We start from the raw sequence: 20,576 nt of genomic DNA, 5'->3' as shown, positions 1-20,576 counted from the left end.
CAGTTCTCCAGAACCTGTCAGAACCTGCTGAATTTCACCCCTGATTACAATTTCATGCTATAATCTGAGGATGTTGGGTTCAGCTTTGGAGAATTTGGTTTGTTGGCTCAAGCCAAGACACCCAAGATGGAGGATTGCCATCGATTGAAAAACAAGCAGCCAGTCTCTTAAAAGAGGCTTGCTTTCACTTATCTCTTGCATTTTATAAAGCCCAGGTCAAATGTTCAGAAGAAGAAATGAAGTGAAAAGGGGGGAGGGGAGAGCTGTCTTTAGATAGCCAAACAAGAGCTCTGGATCGCTTTCCAATCATATTCTCTGAAATGATCACATTATAAAACCTGGATTCAAAAAACTAATATATACGTAGCTAATTAGCAAAGCTGACTGTATTGATTTAAATTGAAATTCTCTCTGTGATGTCTTCCCTTGGGTTCAATCAACTTTTATTGACTTGCTAATTGCTATATGTGAATATACGTATATGTTTCATAATCAGGGGAGGGAAGGGCCTTTTAAGCTACAGTTCAGCATTATGATTTCGGAATGAACAGAGAAGATTGTCAGTAAATATTTTTGAAGAATATCTGTGGTTGATATGTGGGATTTTGAAGTAATTGACTTGCTGCTAGCAGTTGCTGGATTGTTTTGTTTTGTTTCTGTCTTGTATCCTAGCAGTTGGGTAGTAGAATATCTTCATACAATAGTTAGTGGAAAATGCAGATGAGCTTAAAGTCAAAGCCCATCTGTATATCCTATTAACTGGTTATGAAGAGGCTCCTTTTGCCGTTTCTACAGAACATGTCCTCATTATGCAGCCTTTTCTTCATACCTAGCCCATGGAGGCAACTTAAATTCATCCCTATGTGTTTCAGTTTTAAGGTTGCATTTTCCTTCTTCTCTGAATGCAAATCTTAGCATAGGAGCAATTTATTGGAACACAAGAATGGTGGCTCAGTGATCAGAATGCAGTATTACAGGCTGATTCTGCTGTCACACCCAGGAGTTTGATCCTGACCAGTTCAAGGTTGACTCAGCCTTCCATCTTTCCGAGGTTAGTAAAATGAGAACCAAGATTGTTGGGAGTAATATGCTGATGTTGCAAACCACCCAGAAAATAAAACACAATGAGGTGATACATAAATCTAAGTGCTATTACTATTGCTATTATGATGCCCGTTCAAGATCCTGGTGATAGACTGGCATTGGCTGAACTCCTCATAGTTGGTTGAGCTGTTAAAGGAGACAGTTCCATTTTGACTATTCTAACACAATTGTGCATATTCCATGGGATATTTCTAGGTGCTGCCAACTGTGTCTACTCCAATATTGCTATCCCATAGCAGCACTTATTTATGTGGGACATTTGGGAATTGGATTGAAATTAACAGAGTTCTGTCAGATCCCCTTTCCAACTCAAGTGACAACAATGAACTTCTCTACCAATTTTCTAGAAAATGGGTAAACTGTGTCCAAACTTCTGACACAGTTTGATAGGCTGCAAGTGTAATGTTATGTAGGAATGATCTTGGAAGACAAAGGGAAGAACCATAGCAGGGGCATGGCGGGATGAAGACAGCTTAACCCACAAAGGAAATGGGGCATAGCAAGCATATCAGACGGGGCCCTCCCTATTTCTTTGGAGTATAAAGGCAATGGAGTAGAAATGTATCTTCAGGCTTGCAAGATTTTATTAATGTAACCTTACAATAAAATAGAATTAGTACCTCTTGGTCTGCTTCCTGTCTGGACTATCTTGCAAGGCTGACAAGAGGCTAATCAAGAGATTAGAGAGGGAGGGAGGGAGGAAGGAAGGGATTTCTGATGCTGCTTGCTTGAGTTTCACACAAGGAAATTCATTGGGGAAGTTGGTAGGAAGTTAAAAGTCACTCCTACCCCCCTACCCCGCTTTTTTTTGCCCACCCATGTTAATTCTGTCTCTCTGTTTAGGTAAGGACGTATTTTTGAAACAATGGGGCACAGGTTATCTAGTAAAAGATAATCACCAGATCTTACCATCAGTTTGGCCAAAATGTCTGACACCCCCTTGACTACTCAGCAGGGGAGTTCCTAGTTCTTCTAGCCAGAATGTCTCTCTTCAGAGACCAGCTCTAGGAAAGCTGAAGTTTAGCAAGGAGTATCATTGGTCAGTTGAGTAATCAGTATTAGTTCCACATCAGAGAAGTGGCTGAACGTAGTGAATGCCCGAACAGTAATAAAAAGTATGAATTAGCTCAGATGTGTGTCTTTCTAAGACAGCTGATGCTTTGATAACAGCAGGAGCTGGCTAGAAGTATTCTTAGGTATGAAGTTTTAATTTATTGTAAGCCCTTTCAAGCTTATAGAAAACGGAAAAGGATAATATAAAACAAAACGCTTATTCTTCAAGTGATTCAAATTACTGGAAGAATTCAGTTAACAACTTACAACTCCTCCTAAAGTAACGATGACAACAGAGAAGTCATTGATCTCAGACAACAGGAAATACAACTTATGCAATACTCTGGTACTGAGTAGGAAAAACAGTGGCATTCTTGTGGGTGATGCCAACTTTTATCAAACATTTCCGAAAAGATGGCAACAATGTCTCTTGCAAAGCAGGCCACTTTTCTCTCAGGGGAAATTTCACTTGATAAACCAGACAAATGACATCCAAAGTTAAGCCAGATCAACAAATCAAACCCAGAACTACCTGAAAGGCATTGTTGCATACCCTGGGTTAGCAATTTTTCTGTCATTTCTGCCCCAGATTCGGAAAACGCCCTTGGCTGACTCTTGCTTTAGTGAAAACAAGCAGAGAACATGCCAAGGAGCAGATTTGGAACTGATCAAGCTCAACATCATTCTCAACCAGCTGTTTGTGGTCACCCCCTGCTCTATCATTTATTTTAAAAAAAGAACTTGCAAAGCTGCAATTCTGCCTTTGCTTAGACAGCAGGTTTTAGATTGTTAGCAACAAGAGCCCTGGAGATGGGCTAGCTTCATTGACTACAAATGCAAATGAATGTACCCTTCTCTGTACATGGCTGATTAATGAATGCATGTTGTTGTTGATTTGTTTCTTACTACCAAGCGGTAGAGAATGTTGTTTGTCACAGAGAAAGGTAAGAGCTGCTCAGAAAAAAGAAGAAGAAAAATAGAGCAGATGATTTGCAAGTAGAAATAAAGTTTTCTCAAAAGAGCCAATCTATTCATTTTTAATGTTCATTTCAATGCTCCCTCCAAAAGGGGAGATGGAGGAAAAGCTATATACAAAGAGATGACAAACTCAGTATGATGGATGACACACTTTTGCAAATTCATTATGTATAGGTTGGGATTGTAAGAATCCAATAAATGTCACTAAAGAGGTTTCTGAATTTGGTTACAGACAGCTAAAAAGCATAATCTACTGAGGCGTAAATCACTTGGGCCAACATTGAATGAAAACTCTTGAGTAGGTTGACTAGTGAATCAAGTCATTCGTGGGCCATTGACAGTGTTCAGAAGTTCTTCTATTTGAAATTTTTTATTAGGTTATAGAGTATTATAAAATACAAAATACAAAAGTAGATAGAAGAACAATGGGGGGGGATTAAAGTGAGGAAAAATGCGGGGGGGGGGAGAAGCATTGATTTCCGACTCTGTTACAATAAAATAAGGCATTAACTTCAAATCACCATCTTTTGATTTTCCATAATAGTATGAACAAATCATTTCTATAAAGATCTTTCAGTCTAATCTGTAAAACATTCTTTTACATTCTTTTCCACATCAAGCACAAAGTTCAGAAGTGGTTTCCATGTAGAAACAAAGTATTTACCGTATTTTTCAGATTATAAGATGCACCTTTTTCCCTCAAAAAAAGAGGGTGAAAATCTGGGTGCATCTTATATACTTAATACAGCATTTTTGGCCTCCCGAAACCCTACCCGCTTCACCAAAATGGCAGTGCATAGCCTTTAGGAGGTTTCCAGAGTGCTCCTGGGGGCTGGGGAGGGCAGAAATGAGCAAAAAACAGGCCTTTTTTTGCTCATCCCCCCTGCCCCACAGCCCCAGGAGCACTCTATAAGCCTACAGGCTGTGGATGCCCTTTTTTGATGAAAAATGAGCCATTTTTTGGAGGTCTGCAGAGTGCAAAAACTTATTTTTTTAATTTGCCTCTTCAAAATCTTGATGCGTCTTATACTCCAGTGCGTCTTATACACCAAAAATACGGTATATTCTTTTCTTTAATCAAAGTACTCAGTTTTGCCATTTCCACCAACTCCATCAACTTCTGCAACCAGTTTTTCTAGATAAGGAATACAATTACAATGCAGATCTACTGGATTTATAATTTGGGGCACTGTTCCACACACTGAAAATAGTTTTAAAAATGACAGTTATACAAAAGGTTTAGATGGAAGCTGTAATTTTTACAGATTAATTATTGGGTGGTGATAATGAGTTTTTCAACATTTCCTATGTTGGATAAATATCATCTGTCAGTTGCCACCAATTTGCAGTGTTTACAACATCTGCCGATATCTTGATTTAGGTCAACATTTTCAGCTTCAGAGATACTTACAATTATTAGAAATAATTACAATTGCTTTTGAAAACAAAGAAGCCCACAATCTTTTTTATATATATAATTTTTTTATTCTTTATTTCCAAAACAGACACAACACAAAGAATCCTCCTTCTTTACATACTGTAGAAAGTGTATCAGTTGGTTACAAAAGACTTTCGTGCATCTCTTCCACAATCATCAACCATAATTCATATTAACTCAAGTATTTTAACTCAGCTATATTTATACATATTATCATCATCATACCTCCATTTTCATTTCACTATAATTGTTTAAACGTCCTTCGTCATAAAATATATCAAGATTTAAAACATAACCACATACTGGCATTTCATTTGCTATTTCTAATATGCTCCAATAACACTGAATCCTTATGGCCTATTCTGGCTAAACATCCATAATATTTAGTAACAAAAATTTCTAATCCTCCTTTCCAAATCATTGTTTACAATTTACATCTACTTTCCTTATGTTGTACCCATGCATTTATATACATTGTTATCATTATCCCTCCTTTATTTAACTGTGTCCTTTATTATAACATTTTTCCCCCTAGTAAACAAAACTTAACTAAATTTAACCGTTCTTTTTTATTAACCTTTATATATAACCCAAAAAAATTCTAATCTTCCTTTCATGGGTACCATTCAATATTCATATCCAATTATTACTTATAGCAATACACATGTATACATTATTATCATTATCAATTATTTATTTAACTATATCTATTGTCACTAAATTTCACTAAGTTTAACTAGTTTTAGATTATACCCTTTCATCTATCAACCTGTATCTTTCCAGTAGCAAAACAATCTCATGTCTTTTGCCATTTGTGGTATCAGTCCTCTAATCATCTCCTTAATCAAATTTGTATGGGCTCCGCTTTGCAACTCATTGCTTATTAAGTCTCTCATATAATTTCGATGCCCTTCTTCTGTTTCCTTAATCAGCTTATCATTAATTGTCATTGGGTTTTTCAACGATGTTGCTAACAAAATTTCTCTCTTTAAATCCATAAATTATTTTATTTTTTCTTCTTCTGTATCTTGCCATCTGGGGTAGAGTTCCCTTCATTTAATTCCGCTTTCCGTATTCCACTCTTTCCATTTCCAGACACAAACCAATCACCATAGATATCAGCGGATTTAATTTCTTTGTAGTCATTTTTCTCTTCGGTTTTTAGGACTCTAACCTCCACTTTTTCCACTTGATAAACATCTCCAACTTCTTAATCATATTTTACTGTTAAATGCTTTAGATTTTCCAACTTCTTCTCCATCTTCTCAAATGTGTTTGATAATTTCTGAATTTCTAACAATATCTTTTGCAAACTTAAAGTTTCTTTCTGCTGTTGAGATTGTGCCGTTATCTCAAGCTGAAAACACTGCTGCTCTGTTTTGGAAGGGTTTTACAAGATTAAGCATAAATTCACAATAAGGTCTTATTTTCACTTTTCTCTGTTTAAAGGAACATCTGTATGCTTTTCTTCTTATCACTCTCTATAGACAAAACAGTGAGACCTTGAAGTGCCAAGCCAGAATAATCAGTGAGGAAAGTAAAAGTATTGGAAAGTTTGTGTTTCCAATACACAAACTTCCAGCCTCTTAGCAGTGTCGTCTTTCCCTCTGTTGTTACAATTTTCTTTGTTGCTTTTTGTATTTTTTTTATTCCAAGTTTTAAAAAAAATCAAATTCTTGAATGAAATAGAGAAGAAAAAGGGAAAAACACACACAGTAGTGAAGAAGGAGAATTTTAGTCCATAGGTTGCAAAAAATAATAATGAAAAAAGAAGAAGAAGAAAACTTAATCCCTTTGGTTTAAAGGCTTGCATAAATTCCATCCATGAAAATAACATTTAAAAAGTAAGATAACCCACTGTCCAAATCCATTCAAAGCTTAATTTTGCCGCTTATTTCTTCTGTTCTCAAATTTAAATTAACTTTAAGTTTTTTATAGGCAGTCTCTTTTAAAATGGTAAAAATTCCTCACCAGCTGGAAACATTTTCTTTTTCTGTATTCTTCCGTTTTGGAGCTGCCCGGTTTCATCAGCCTGATGGCTGGACTTTTTGTCGCCGGCTTGAAGAACTTCTCTTGGATCGATCAGGGACTTTGCGATGTCCCTGAGATCAGCAAGACGTATTCTTTCTGTTCACCGTCTCTGCAGGATGGTTTAGGTCCGATTGGACCACCCAGCGGCAAAAGTATCGGCTGCAGTCTCGGAGCATCGAGACCACACATCCGTATCATCGTGACATTGGCTCCTCCTCCAGCCCACAATTAATTTTGTTATTGATCATTCCATTTGATATGTGAATTTTAAACTTTGAATGGAATAAGAAATTGGAGATCGCCATTTTGTTTTTAAAAAAGGGAAACAGTCAATGTCTTTCAAAACATTCAATTTAGACTTATTGGCCAATTGAATTTGTAGGGAAAGCAACAAGTAAATCATCATATTCTTACAGCAGCAATGAAAGCAGCACTTCATTAAAATTACTTTTTGCAATGCGTAAAATTGTTATATTCAAAGAACTCATTACATATATTAATCTGACTTTGAGACAGGATGCAATATACCTGACATCCATTAAAAAAAACTATGCACCTGTACATGGAAATTGATGGTGAATAGAAGTAGATTCTCATGCCATTCTTATTTCTAAAAGATTTATCCTTCCATGCTGGAAAAATAAATTTACGACCCTGGTTACTCAGTGGATTAAAGACCTGATGTTACTTAGACATACGAGCAAATTGCTTACAGACATAATTTTTGTATTGAAGTTTATGATGAAATATGGTAATTCTTTATTGAAGCAAACTCTTAACTGAAACTTTAGATTCATATATACAGAACTTGTGGGATGTGGTGTCTCAGTGGCTAAGACGCTGAGCTTGTCGATCAGAAAGGTCGGCAGTTCGGTGGTTCGAATCCCTAGCGCCGCGTAATGGAGTGAGCTTCCATTACTTGTCCCAGCTTCTGCCAACCTAGCAGTTTGAAAACATGTAAAAATGCAAGTAGAAAAATAGGAACCACCTTTGGTGGGAAGATAACAGCGTTCCATGCACCTTCGGCATTTAGTCATGCTGACGTCTTTGGACAATGCTGGCCCTTCGGCTTTGAAACAGAAATGAGCACCGCCCCCTAGAGTCAGGAACGACTAGCACATATATGCGAGGGGAACCTTTACCTTTATACAATATATGAATGAGAAGTCTGCACGTGTGTGTGTGTGTGTGTGTGTGTTTTATGCTTTGCTGTTTCGTCTATTGTTTTTTTCGTTCTCCTTCCATTTTATTGACTAAAGACTAAAATGAAATGAAATGAAGTTAAACAGTTTGAAGGATGGAAGTGAAGGAATGGGAGCAGAGCAGGTATAAAGGGAGATACAGAAAACAAACTGATACCAGGAGCAAAGCTAGAAGTCAAACAGGCAAATTTGCTATGACTGCCTTTCTGAGAACAATAAGGAACTGAGAACAATAAACACACCCACTGGGAACCAGTCTGCTGTAGCAGTTCAGGTTTTGGATCATAATCTAGCCCATCATTTGGACCAACGACTCTGCCCAAATCTACCTCATGGAACCATTGTTGGGAAAAAGGAAACACTGCTTTGAGCTGCTGTTACTTGTTACCTGTGATTTAGGTAATGAATGAATAAATATAGCCATAGCACTTATATACTGCTTCACAGTGCTTTCCAGGACTCTCTAAGCAGTTTACAGAGTCAACCTATTGCCCTCAACAATCTGGATCCTCATTTTACCCACCTCGGAAGGATAGAAGGCTGGGTCAACCTTGAGCCTGGTGAGATTCGAACTGCCAAATTGCAGGCATCCAGCAGGCAGCAGAAGTTGCCTGCAGTACTATATTCTAATCACTGTGCCAATGATATGCAAGTTATCCTTGACTTACAAATACATTTGGGACCACAATTTTGGTTAAGTAATTTTGTGACCATTTTTACTATGGTCATTAAAAAAATCATCATGGTTAATAAATGAATACATGAATTACGTTGTCATTGAGCAATCCTGCTTCCTCAATTTACTCTGCTTGTCCAAAGCTGATAAGGAAGGTGGCAAATGGTGATCGTGTGACTGCAAGGCACGCTGCAATCATAAATGTCAGCCAGTTGCCAAACACCTGAATTGTGATTATGTGATGGCAGGGGTGGTATAATGGTTGTTACTTGAAGATTGGGTCATAAATCAAACCATTGTTAAACAAATGGTCGTTAAAGTCAAGGATTACTTGTACAGGATTCCTTCTGCCTTGTATATCACACAGCCCCCCCCCCAATTGAGCCTCACTGTATTTGTTTACTGTCTTATTATGTAATTCACCCTTGGAGAGTTTGTATTTAATTGAAGGGTGGCATCTAACTGCTGTAATTATACTCTTACACACTTGTAGGAGGAGATGAGAACCAATACATAATGAAACAAGGAAACTGGGAAGAAAAACACCTCAGTGGAGATGACAGCAATTCTCACAGTACTGTCTTATGTCTAAGTATATTTATCCACGTTGTATGGCTATAGTATTATTTTTCCGATCTTCTTTACTGCACCCTTATTGGTATTATTATTATTATTATTATTATTATTATTATTATTATTATTATTATTATTATTATTATTATTATTATTATTATTATATTGTTTTACATGTACATTGGTCAAAAAAGCTCTCCTCTCCTCTCCTCTATAAAAAGTGTTATCAAACTATCTCTTCCCTTTTCCAGGTTGTAAACTTCACATTTCAATTTGAGACAACGCAAGTTCAGTGCAAACTCAACACTGGTACGTTTCATTCTATAGCCACAGCCAGTGTTGAACTCTTACTGCAATTGTTAAGTGATTATTTTGGAATAACTGTGTCAACAAAATCATGGTCTACTCTACAAACTCTTCTCGATTTTCAGGCAGGGCTGTACTTCTCAAGAAGTTCCAAAATCTTACCTTTGGACATGTATTTCATTTTCCAAGGAATATTCCAGGCTCTGGCTATGACAGTTAAGCCTGACAACCAAGAGAATTTTATTTTTAATTTAAAAAGCCAAACCAAAATACAAAAATAACTGCTCTTCAGAATGTCAAAGTGTTCTATTTCTGTAGGATCCAGCAATTTTCTACACATTAATCTTCCAAATCAGAGGCATTTGGTAGTATTCTGAATGAAATAGATCGTGTGAAGGCTGGATTGCTAAATGTTAATCTTACATTCACACATCTGGCTAGCAGAAGACCAGCAAAGCTTGTCTGTTTCTTTTCACTCCACAAAATGTAAGCATTCCACTTCTTTTAACTGGTCAATACAAAAGCATTAGATACCAGAAAAAAATGTTTAACTAGTTATTCACATAACAGAATGCATTCAACAAACAAGCACTGTAAGTTGATTATAGTGTCTTGTAAGAACAAGATGGTTCATTCAAATGGTTCATTCCTAAATGATGTTTTCCAAAATGGTGTAAAGCAGAGGGTGGAAAAGAGGTAGTTGTCTCAACATTTCCTCCACATCTTCTTGTAGCTGCACTGCATGTTGCTGAGCAATTATGATTCCCCCATCACCTGTATTATCCATAAAATAACATCTACCAAGACAGGATAGAATTGTGTTGGAGGCACTGTGGATCATTAGAATAATAGGAAACCCATGGAACCAGCCATCTTTCATGATGTATTATTATACGGCAGCAATAATTGACTTTTGTCTGGTGAGAATTCTCAGCCATAACAGTTGCCTCTTCCACAACTGTAATACTTTCCAATCTTAGGGCAAATTGTTTATTACTGTGAATTGATAACTTCTCCTTGGCAACTTACTTTTTAAAGCCAGATATATTCCACCATTTTTTTTAGTCCATTCCCACCTCTGTTCCATATGGCTCTTAGGCTTCCCACTATTTCTGGCTACAGGCCTATGCTAAAAAGAACCCCGGGGACCTCCATGGGCCATTGCTTCTAAAGCCTTGTTTTTTAGAAGATAACTTTGAAGCTAGAATGGATGTGCTGGTTGAGTGGAACCAGGAACATCTGGGCATCCTCATGTGTTTTGTGAGGAGCAGAATAGTATTTGTGCTTTTGCTCTTCAGCAGAAGGTCCCCACAAACTTTTTCTTTCCAGACATTAAGCAGAAAGGCCTCTTAAATGACTTTTTCAAACACTGTAGGCATCTGACATTAATAGATAGAGAAGTGGAGGGAAAGCTGCCTTTCCAAGGGATAATTTTTGCCAAAAGGGGGGGGGGGAAGCATGTGGAGTCTGGGTTCCTCCAATTGTTTCCTTTCTTGCCTCATGAAATAAGAAGCCTCCAACTCACTGGGCCTCAGCCAAATCCTAAATGATTTGGAACATTACGGGTCTGCACAAATTTGCTTGGAGAAGGCAATTTCTGTCTATTTTTTTGTTTTTACTGACTATAGGAATTTTTTCTTGGTAGAAAAGATCTGGGTTTTTGCAAACTTTTCCTCAAGATGACTTCTGTCTCTGAGGCATTATTCAGAGTCAGATCTTCTCCTTTCAACTTGCCTGACACTAGATTGACAAAAATGCAATGAATATATTAAACTATACTCCAGGATACAAACACAGGGAGTAGAAACCTCTGTCTTAGAAGATATTATTGGCTCTATCATGGCAGTCTTCTTTTTTGAGGCAGGTGTCCAGCTACATTTGCTGACCTTCAATGAGGAAACAGCAGGGAAGAGGCAATATATGCAAAGATACTACAGAAAACCATCCCAGTCTTTCTAGAAAACTATACACTACAATTCCAATTTTGTTCCCTTTCATCTATCCATGCTGAACCTGATATTTAACTTTTAAAAAACAATTTATATATTTAACACATGTATATGGCTGCCCCATGTCATATACGTGATCGGGTGACTGACGAACTGTTGAAACAAATTTTTGTCTAGCTCAGATGCAACTTCCTAAAGATAAGATTACTAATGACAGAATGCTAAAAATGTTGCTTCAGATTTTGTGAATTAGAACAAAAATCTCTGAACTGCAGATCTGTCAAGGATAACAGATTGGGACTTGGCCCTCTGATGCATTCGCTTTAACTCCTTGCTCCCTGCCCAACAACAAAACCAACCTTTCCAAAAAGTGGAATTGGCCAGGAAAGAATTATTACTTTAAAAAAATCACTGGGCCTTTGCATCTCCTAACCATAGCGCAAACATCTTTTGGCAACATGGTTCTCTGGTATCCTAATGATCTAATGTTTATCTCATCCCCGACTAGTGGGAGGCTTAAATTGTGGTATACCAGTGTTAAAGTTATATTTTCTTTCTTTTTCCAATGGTGTCCCCAAGCCGCTTCAAACTATTTAAATGCTATTAGTTTTCGTTTCACATTATCTTGGAGAAAAGCCAATGCCTGTGGTGATTTAAAATGGATAAATGGAGACAATGGAAGCAAGTACAGATCTGTAATAGGGACAGCACATACCATGCTTCTATAGTTTTATGACAATCCATCTCAGCAGTGATGCAAGGTTATATGATGATTTATAGAGACAGATCCATGTTTGTTCTATTTGAAGTGAGAAACTGCCTAGATCAGCATTCCCTAAATTGGCTTGAACGAAGCCAAAAGGTCTGTTGAAGTACAATTCCCAGCATCCCTTTATTATCAAACATGATAGGGTTTGATGATGCTATTACCAAACATGATAGGGGTGATGGTGACTGCAATTTTGAAAGTAATACAAAGCTTCATTGCTGAATAAAATAAATTAGAGAAGTCTATACTGAATTTTCTGTTTGATCTGCTAGTTATCCCTACAAAAAATCCACACCCCCATGAATCAACCAATGCCCTGCACTCAGTGACAACTCTTTTGAGCAATGGATAAGGAAGGTTTTTTATCAGATCTTCTTGAGTGTCTCCACATTCAGATGAAAGAAACAAATGCAAATGAAAGAAACAAAAGCTGACAATTAGATCCAGACAGCGGCTTTCAGTCTGTTGTTAAGATCCGGACCTTGAACAGCAACAGAAGGCTTCTTGCCAGAAATATTTGTTTGGATGTAGTCATATAAAGTATTATTTTGCAGAATAAATATATCAAAGCCAATGGTGAGCACTACTTGAATTATAATAAGGAAGGGAGGAAGGTAAATTTGCATCTACAAATTACAGGGTTTTAACAAGCCTTAGAAAATGTTCACCGTGTTGGTTCTCTGAGGGTAATGCATAAAAGCTGGGTTACCTTGGGTACCTCTATTGATTATGTAATGTTTGGCAGAAGAGGTTTCTGAAGTGCTCTTCATTGTTACAGAATAGAATTGAAAGCCTCTCAGTTTTTCTCTGCTATGTCTTATACCAAACAAAATCAAGGCAAGATTATTTTGAGTTTCTTTCAAATGCTGTCCTCTTTCTCTAGATGGAGTGGTCTTTTCTGAAAGCGCCCACTCCCTTTACTATTTGCTCATTCCTTTCCCATTCCTATTGCCAGATCCCTATTTCATCACATCTAAATGACAGGTTCTTTTGACATAGGGTTATCAATTTTATTCAAATTCTGCCTCCCTTTGCTTAGGCAATGAGTTTATTTTTTATTCCACCTTTATTATTTTTATAAATAACTCAAAGCAGCAACTATGCCTAATACTCCTTCCTCTTCCTATTTTCCCCACAACAGCCACCTTGTGAAGGGGGTTGAGAGAGTGGGATTGAGAGTGGGATTGGCTCATGACTGAGCAGATACATTGAAATTTTGAATATAACCATACTGTGAAGATTGGGATTTTAATTGTTCAGAGACTACAAGTTATTTCAGATTAGATATGATGGCAGCTGTAACTACTGGGAATAGTAATTCTTGGAATATAATAAATGAATGCTGTGTCTTCTGTCCAGCCAGATATACAAATGAGCTTGATGACCTTTTCTTATGAACGGGATAAAAATTGTTTACCTGCTAACATCTTGTTTAACACTGGAAGTCTTTAAGAAGATGTTGGATAGCTATTTGTCTGAAACGGTATAGGGTTTCCTGCCTAGGCAGGGGGTTGGACTAGAAGACCTCCAAGGTCCCTTCCAACTCTACTATTGTATTGTATTGTATTGTATTGTATTGTCTTCTGCATGTTTACTAAAAGTTTTGCGTCAGTTATTCTATAACAACCAATGACTGCAATGATAGGTAGCCTTAAACAGAGAGAGTGCTTTACTGTTGTGTTACAGAAATCCCATCTGTTGCTTTAAATATTGATTTAAAGACACAGTGAGTTGCACCAGATGTGTCTTCCAATCTACAAGTAACTGAACGGCACTTCTACTTCCAGTCAGCTGATGGTGCGGTTCAGTCTTTTAATTGTACTGGATCCCAGCTTCCTTCTGTCGTGATGGCAAGGATGCTGCCAACTGGTTGGCAGGAATCACCTTGGGGGGTAGGGGAGAATTCAGTTTGTTTCCCCTAAGGATCAAAATCATATCTGGCAATGCCCAGTACTTCAGCAAATGTGTTCCAACACTCTTTAGTTAAAACATGTAATAGAAAGTTGGGAAATTACAGAATGCATACTTTCCATCTAAATTGGATTATTTTCTCCATGCCAAAGAAGACTAATGTTTTGCTCATTGCAGAAAGTCTGCTTCATTGCCAGAAAGAATGAATAATCACAAACAGAAGAGGTCCCTGGAGTATCTTTAACATACTTTTTTCCAGTGTGCATCCAATCTCTGTATAATAGGGAGACCTACCAAGGCAGAGAAAATGACTACAAAGGGAGCTTAAGCCTTTCAGAGATTAAGCACTAGAGAGATGGAGAAATGTAAACAAAAATGGAGGAATTACCTCTAAAAGCAACACAGTGCTTCTTGCCTTGAAAGAAATGCCAAGCGCAGATTATACTTCAAGAATACACTGACATGCCTTCTGTTTTTCCATTTTTTAGATGCTTTCTTACATACTGCATATTATGCAGACTCCAATTACACTGATTAGGAAAGGAGAGCTTTCGAAGGCTATATGACAGCTTCTGTAAGTTTCATTAAAGTATACAGTGACTTTAATCATTTTAAAAGATGAAATTGGCAGTTTGTGCACAGTGCAGTAAAGGAACAAACTGTGATAGATGCTATTCTTCCCTTCCAGCTAAGTTTGAATGAGAAACAACTCAGGAGTGGGTATTGATTGGAAATCCAAATAGACAGCAAAGCTGAAAGGAGGCAGACTGCTCAAACTATGAATCCAAATATGTACTGAATCTCCTTTGATAACTATGAGACTGGAAGTGCTAGAGCTGTGGCTGTATAATCAACATGTTTTTCCTTGAAACAGGGAGATGGGTAGCGAAAATGTGTTCCCTTAAAAAGCAGAGGAACTGGGGAAGGCAATAGAAGCAGATTTTAAAAGTGTCACTCGTAGAGCAGCACTCCTTTTGCAAATAAGGTCTTCTGGCAGGTAGTGTCACACAGACATCCACTTTCTCATCTCTAGTACTGCCCCAAAGAACAACTGGAGAAAGTTCTAATTTTGCTTTAGGGAAAATTGCTGGTGCTCAGAAGAATATATTGAAATTTGAAGCAAAGTGGCCTGAAGTATACAGAAAGGTATATATCCATAAAACAAGTTTAAATATATATCTTGTTAAAAAAAAACCAACCAACCAAAGACAGTCAGGTCTAGGGGGAAAGAATGGAAACAGAACAGTTAGCCTTCCATTTTGGGACTAAAGCCCCTATGCCAATCTAAGACTGATGTGTAAAACTGGATCTTTAAATATCGCTTTCCTCTTTCAAAGCAAATAACAAACGGCCCAGCTTTGTGAGGGCTCCGTTTAACTCTTCCAGTCTTCCCTGAAATTCACACAACACAACTTAGAGAAATTGACCAGAGGAAAATAAACAAAATAAACCCACTTCTTCAGCTGGCAATTCAGGAAATAAGAGTAAGAGCTCAAAGAGCATTTTGGTTGTCATCGGAAGAGGATCAGCCTTTCCACAGCACACCTGCTTTATTCATAGGTGAAATGGATCCAGGTGAAAGGCTATTCAGGTAGTTTTAGCAGGACAGGATGCTATGGGAACAGACACTAATTCTTTGTGAGTCATGGAGCCAACAGCCAATCAGAGCTTGCCATGTATCAGCCAGTCATTGGACCGGCTGATTAGAAACCCTTCTTACTCATCCAGGTGGGCACAAAAGATATTGTAAAGCATGATCTCCAGGGTAGCACAAATGACTTAATGGTTTAGAGAGGAGGATAAAGGGTCTTGAGGCACAGGTAAAAATTACTTTTGGTTGAAGGCAAAAGTATAGTAAGAGGAAAAAAAATTCTGCAGATTTTCAAGTCAAATCAGGGAAGAGTTAGGGCAATTTTAATAAGCCAAGAGAAATAATAAGGAAGTTGACATTAGCAAGTAGATAACAAGGAATGAAGAAAATTTAACAAATGGCTAAGAAAAAGCAATTCTTTGCCTCTGTCATCACAGGGTGGTTTGAAGCTAGAAATGAAGAGGGTACAGGTCAATAAGGATGCAATAAAGGAACCTTTAGCTATTTTAAATGATTTCAAGCATCCAAGTCCTGATGAAATACATCCTAGAATTCTGATAGAATTGTCAGAAAACTGTCAGGACTCCTGTCAATTGTCTTTGAAGAGGCCAGGAAAACTGGGGAGATATCAGATGAGTAGAAAAGAGCAAATAAAATCCCTCTCTTCAGGAAACAACACTGATAATTATCAACCACTGAGTTGAACCCAGCATCCTAGAAAGATGTTAGAACATGCAATAAAGTTGGCCATATGTTAGAACTTTTGAAGACAATTCTAAGATTGCTAAGAGCCAGTCTGTCAAAAATAAATCATGTAAGGCAAATTTTATATCCTTCTTTGACAGGTAACTACTCTGCTGTACAAGGGGAATGCTGCGGAAACAAATCTACTTTGATTTCAGCAAAGCTTTTGACAAGGTTCCACATCTCATTATTCCCGCTACCAAGCTACAAAAATGTAGTCGGAATACAATAAGGTATGTCCACAAACTGGCTGGTTAATCACATTCAAAGAATCAGTGCAAATGGCTCGACATCATCTTGGAGAACAGCATCCAGTGGGGTTCAACAAAGCTCAGTTTCGGAGCCAATATTGTTCGACATTTTTATTTATCCCCCAAATGGAGGGATTGATAAAACTGCTTCTAAAGTTTATATGAAACAACATTGAGAGGTCTGGCCATTATGCAGGACAACAAAACAAAACAACATCAAGTCTAATCTGGACTAACTGGAAGACTGATCTGACAGGAACCAGATATACTTTTATTGGGAAAAATGTAATGTCTTGCATTTAGGGCACTTTGGAAAAAGATATTAGGGATATACAAGATAGGGGATTCATGGCTTGGAAAAATTAAACCTGAGGATAACTTGGGTGTGATCACTGACAACAAATTTGTCTTTATGACAAAACTACCTTCTCCAGATACTTGTATCACTTTTGCTGCTCTCCTCTGAACCCCCGTCTAACATGTCCTTTTACCGAGTTTGGAAGCCCAGCTTTCACACTGCAATAGCAAGAGCAGCGAGCAACATCTCTTTGAAATTGTGGGAATTCACCTCTCCTAGAAGAATGAAATATTTTGAGAAATATTTAAAAAGGAGAATATTATATTTCTCCTAAAAGAGAAATAGAAATCTTAAGGGAGACCCAGCTCCCTGTCCCCAGCAGATATTTGGTACCCATTAAGAAAGACTGGCCCATCTTATCTACAAGACAAAAGACTTTCAGCTCCAAGGTGATGGGATTAAGACATGACCCTCCAGGACATATTAGGATCATCTAGCAGCAGAGCTCACCACATGGCACAATCTCCTAAGGACATTGCATCACCCAGCAAACTTCAACCAAGCCTGGGAGCTCAGAGAAACATGACCCCAAAGGAATCTGACAACAGCTTGCCTCCAGAAGTTGTGAATGCCCCAACACTGGAACTCTTTAAGAAGATGTTAGATAGCCAATTGTCTGAAACACTATAAGGTTTCCTGCCTAGGCAAGGGGTTGGACTAGAAGACCTCCAAGATTCCTTCCAACTCTGCTATTGTATTGTATAACAGTCAATAGAATACATGTGAATGCCCCAACACTGGAAATCTTTAAGAAGATGTTAGATAGCCAATTGTCTGAAACAGTATTTCCTGCCTAGGCAGGGGGTTGGACTAGAAGACCTTCAAGGTCCCTTCCAACTCAGCTATGGTATTGTATAACAGACAATAGAATACATGTTCTTGCACAGGAACAGGAAGTTCAAGTTCAACGTCCAAGGGAATGTATACAACCCCCCCCTCTCAACTCCATGTGGTCAGCTGCACTAAGGCCATGTGCTTGGTGGTTCTGTTCACTATTAAACCCTATTTCCAATCAGCCCCCATGTCTCCAGTGTCTTTCTCCTGGCTTGGAACTAAACCAGATACGTAGATATTTCTTCCAACAAAATGTAATGGCAGCTTAGATCACACAGTTAAGCACGAGATGCCTGAATGTTACTTCTGCAGTGATATTTGCCATCTGCAATCAACAGTACCCCTCTTGATAAAAACTGTAGCAAGAGAAAGCTAAGTCCATGTGCAATGAGAGTCCAGTAGTAGTAATTTATGATCATCTGGGGAAAGGGGCATAAACGTACTCTGTCCCTGGCTTTGCAGCCCCAGCCGGAAGTAGTCTAGATATCTTCCATTTAAATGCTTGAAATAAAACACATATCTGTAGAACTGCATGGGCTCTGGTCCACGGCTGTTTCTTTCAAACACTAGGCTGCAAGCTTGGGCTGAAGGTCTTTGTTTTGCCTAATAGTCAGTGGGAGGAAGCAAATACTTGCCTATTCTCTCCCATCCCACACAAGTTAGGAAAGCGCATTTGTGGTTCGTGACCCTAACATAATAAATATGTTATTTTACTTATCTGAGACTCTGCTATTTCTTCAAAAAACCCAGGCTGAAGCTCAAAGAAACCTAACACCAACGGTATTTGAAATTCCCAGCAGCAGATCTCCCCCTGCTGGGAAGTTAGCTGGGATGCTAGTAAAGACTGATTCTGAATTATTTGTGCATAACATGCGCTCATCATACCAGAGGGGAATCTTAGTATTGTTTAAATATACAAAATGCTAACGACAATAAAATCTGCATAAACTTCACAGTCATGCAGTTCTCTTTCAGCAGAGGAAGGAAATGCATATGCCATTTGGGGTAAATATTATTTGGGGGTTCGTATGCCAGGAATAGAGAACTGGATCTCTCTACAAGGACAGTGATGATATATTCAAGAACGCACAACAAGAAATCAGAAGAATGAGGTGGGGGGCAAATGAGCAACACTAAATATTAATTCATCTGAAGGGTAGGAAATGAAAGAAATGAGCAACCACACGGTTTTTCCTTTCTGTTTCTGTCCAGATATTCATCCATTTATAATGGCTAAGAAGACATTTGTAATATTTTTTTTTTCTGACTAGGTTTTAAAGCCAGCGAATATGATATATTTATTTATTTACAAAATTTATGTAGCCACCCAACTGTGGGTGGCCAACAACTGGTCCGTAGGGAATATATAAAAACCCTTGTGAAAAAATAAAAAAGCACAAATTAAAAAAAAATCATAATGCAATAAGGATGATATTGGGCATATAACAAATTCACAAAACACACACATTGGGCTCCTCTTAACATGTTGTCCACAATATATGGGGCAAGAGCCAGGTCTTCATAGCCTTCTTAAAGTGTAAGATAGCTATCACTATCTCTGGGGGAAGAACTTTCCCTCAGACAGGTGCCACCACAGCTGACCTGAGAAATTCTCCAGCAAAATACAGAAATCTCCAACTGTATCCCATCCTCGGGCTTTAGAGATTTTAGAGCATGTGTGTCAAACTTGCGGCGTCACATGATGTTTCACGTTTTTCTCATTCGTGGCACGGGTGGGCGTGGCCTGTGTGTGACGCATCTGGCTGCCAGTTTGACACCCCAGTTACAGTATTGATGAGGCATCTCCACTTATTAACTGATTCATTAGCCTCCAATTGTGCCTTTGTGTTAATGTACTATATGAACCTAGGGATTTTAGTCCCAGGATGTTGGATTGGATTGGATTGGATTTATTAGATTTATATGCCGTCCTTCTCCCAAGGACTCAGGGCGGCGTACAGCATTAAAAAACACATAGTACAAAAGTTAAAAGGAAATTAGAAACAGTCCAAAAAACAAACCCAATTTATATAACACTCACATTTTAAAAATTAAATAAAATTAACAGGCCAGGCCGGCTTGCTGGAAAAGCCAACTTTTTAGGGCGCGTCGGAAGGACCAGAGGTCAGGGATTATGCGAAGCTTGTGGCTTTTTCAACCAATCATGTGTAAGAACAATGAGTAAATGTGTTACGTTCAAACTTATGGTCAACCAAATGCTAACAGATTCCTCAATGTTCTGGCATTTCTTAATTTATATATTTGGCTTCAGTATCTACCATTAGACAAAATAATATATGCCCATTATGAGGTGCTTTTATGCATATTTAGTTTTGCGGGTATATGTTGACAGAGACTGAAGACTGAAGGAAACAAATCCAGCTTTCCCCATTGACTTTGGTCTCATAGGGGGGTGACAGAAAGTCCCAAGAGCCCCCGGGGGAGAGCAACCAGTCTTCTGATTCTTTGGAAAGCCTTCTGCCCCCTCCCCCCCAAGAGGCTTTGCTGGTAAACAGGTCAAGCTCCAATGGGGACAGGTCATGACCATAGATGGTGGCAATGGGTTCTGGCTAGACAAAACCTGGAGAATGATCCCTTTGAACTATGTTTTGAGATCCTAATAAAATGATTCTATAAAATCTTGACCCATATGTAGATTTAAAAAGAGTAAAAAATCAATCACTTATCTAGCAGACTAGAGTAAAAAACAATACCTAAACTAGATGAAAATGGTTTTTTGTTTATCTCTCATTGTCTATTTTTTGTTAATGTAAAAACCATATTCAGGAAAAAAAAAGAAAAACCATC

General features: G+C 38.1%; 1 long non-coding RNA gene across 1 annotated transcript in view; it reads left to right on the top strand.

Annotated features, from left to right (window-relative positions):
* The window catches only part of LOC309394393, a 37,513-nt gene extending 19,284 nt beyond the window's left edge, over positions 1-18,229 (top strand). The window contains exons 2-3 of the long non-coding RNA XR_014175729.1: positions 14,479-14,564; positions 16,427-18,229. This is a non-coding gene — a long non-coding RNA (uncharacterized lncRNA). The remainder of the gene's footprint in view (positions 1-14,478; positions 14,565-16,426) is intronic.
* The last annotated feature ends 2,347 nt before the right edge of the window (positions 18,230-20,576 follow it).

This window comes from Natrix helvetica (assembly GCF_964273705.1).
Source record: "Natrix helvetica genome assembly, chromosome: 1".
Lineage (NCBI taxonomy): Eukaryota > Metazoa > Chordata > Lepidosauria > Squamata > Natricidae > Natrix > Natrix helvetica.
Note: the sequence above shows the minus strand (reverse complement) of the source record. Positions and strands in the feature narration are given on the sequence as shown.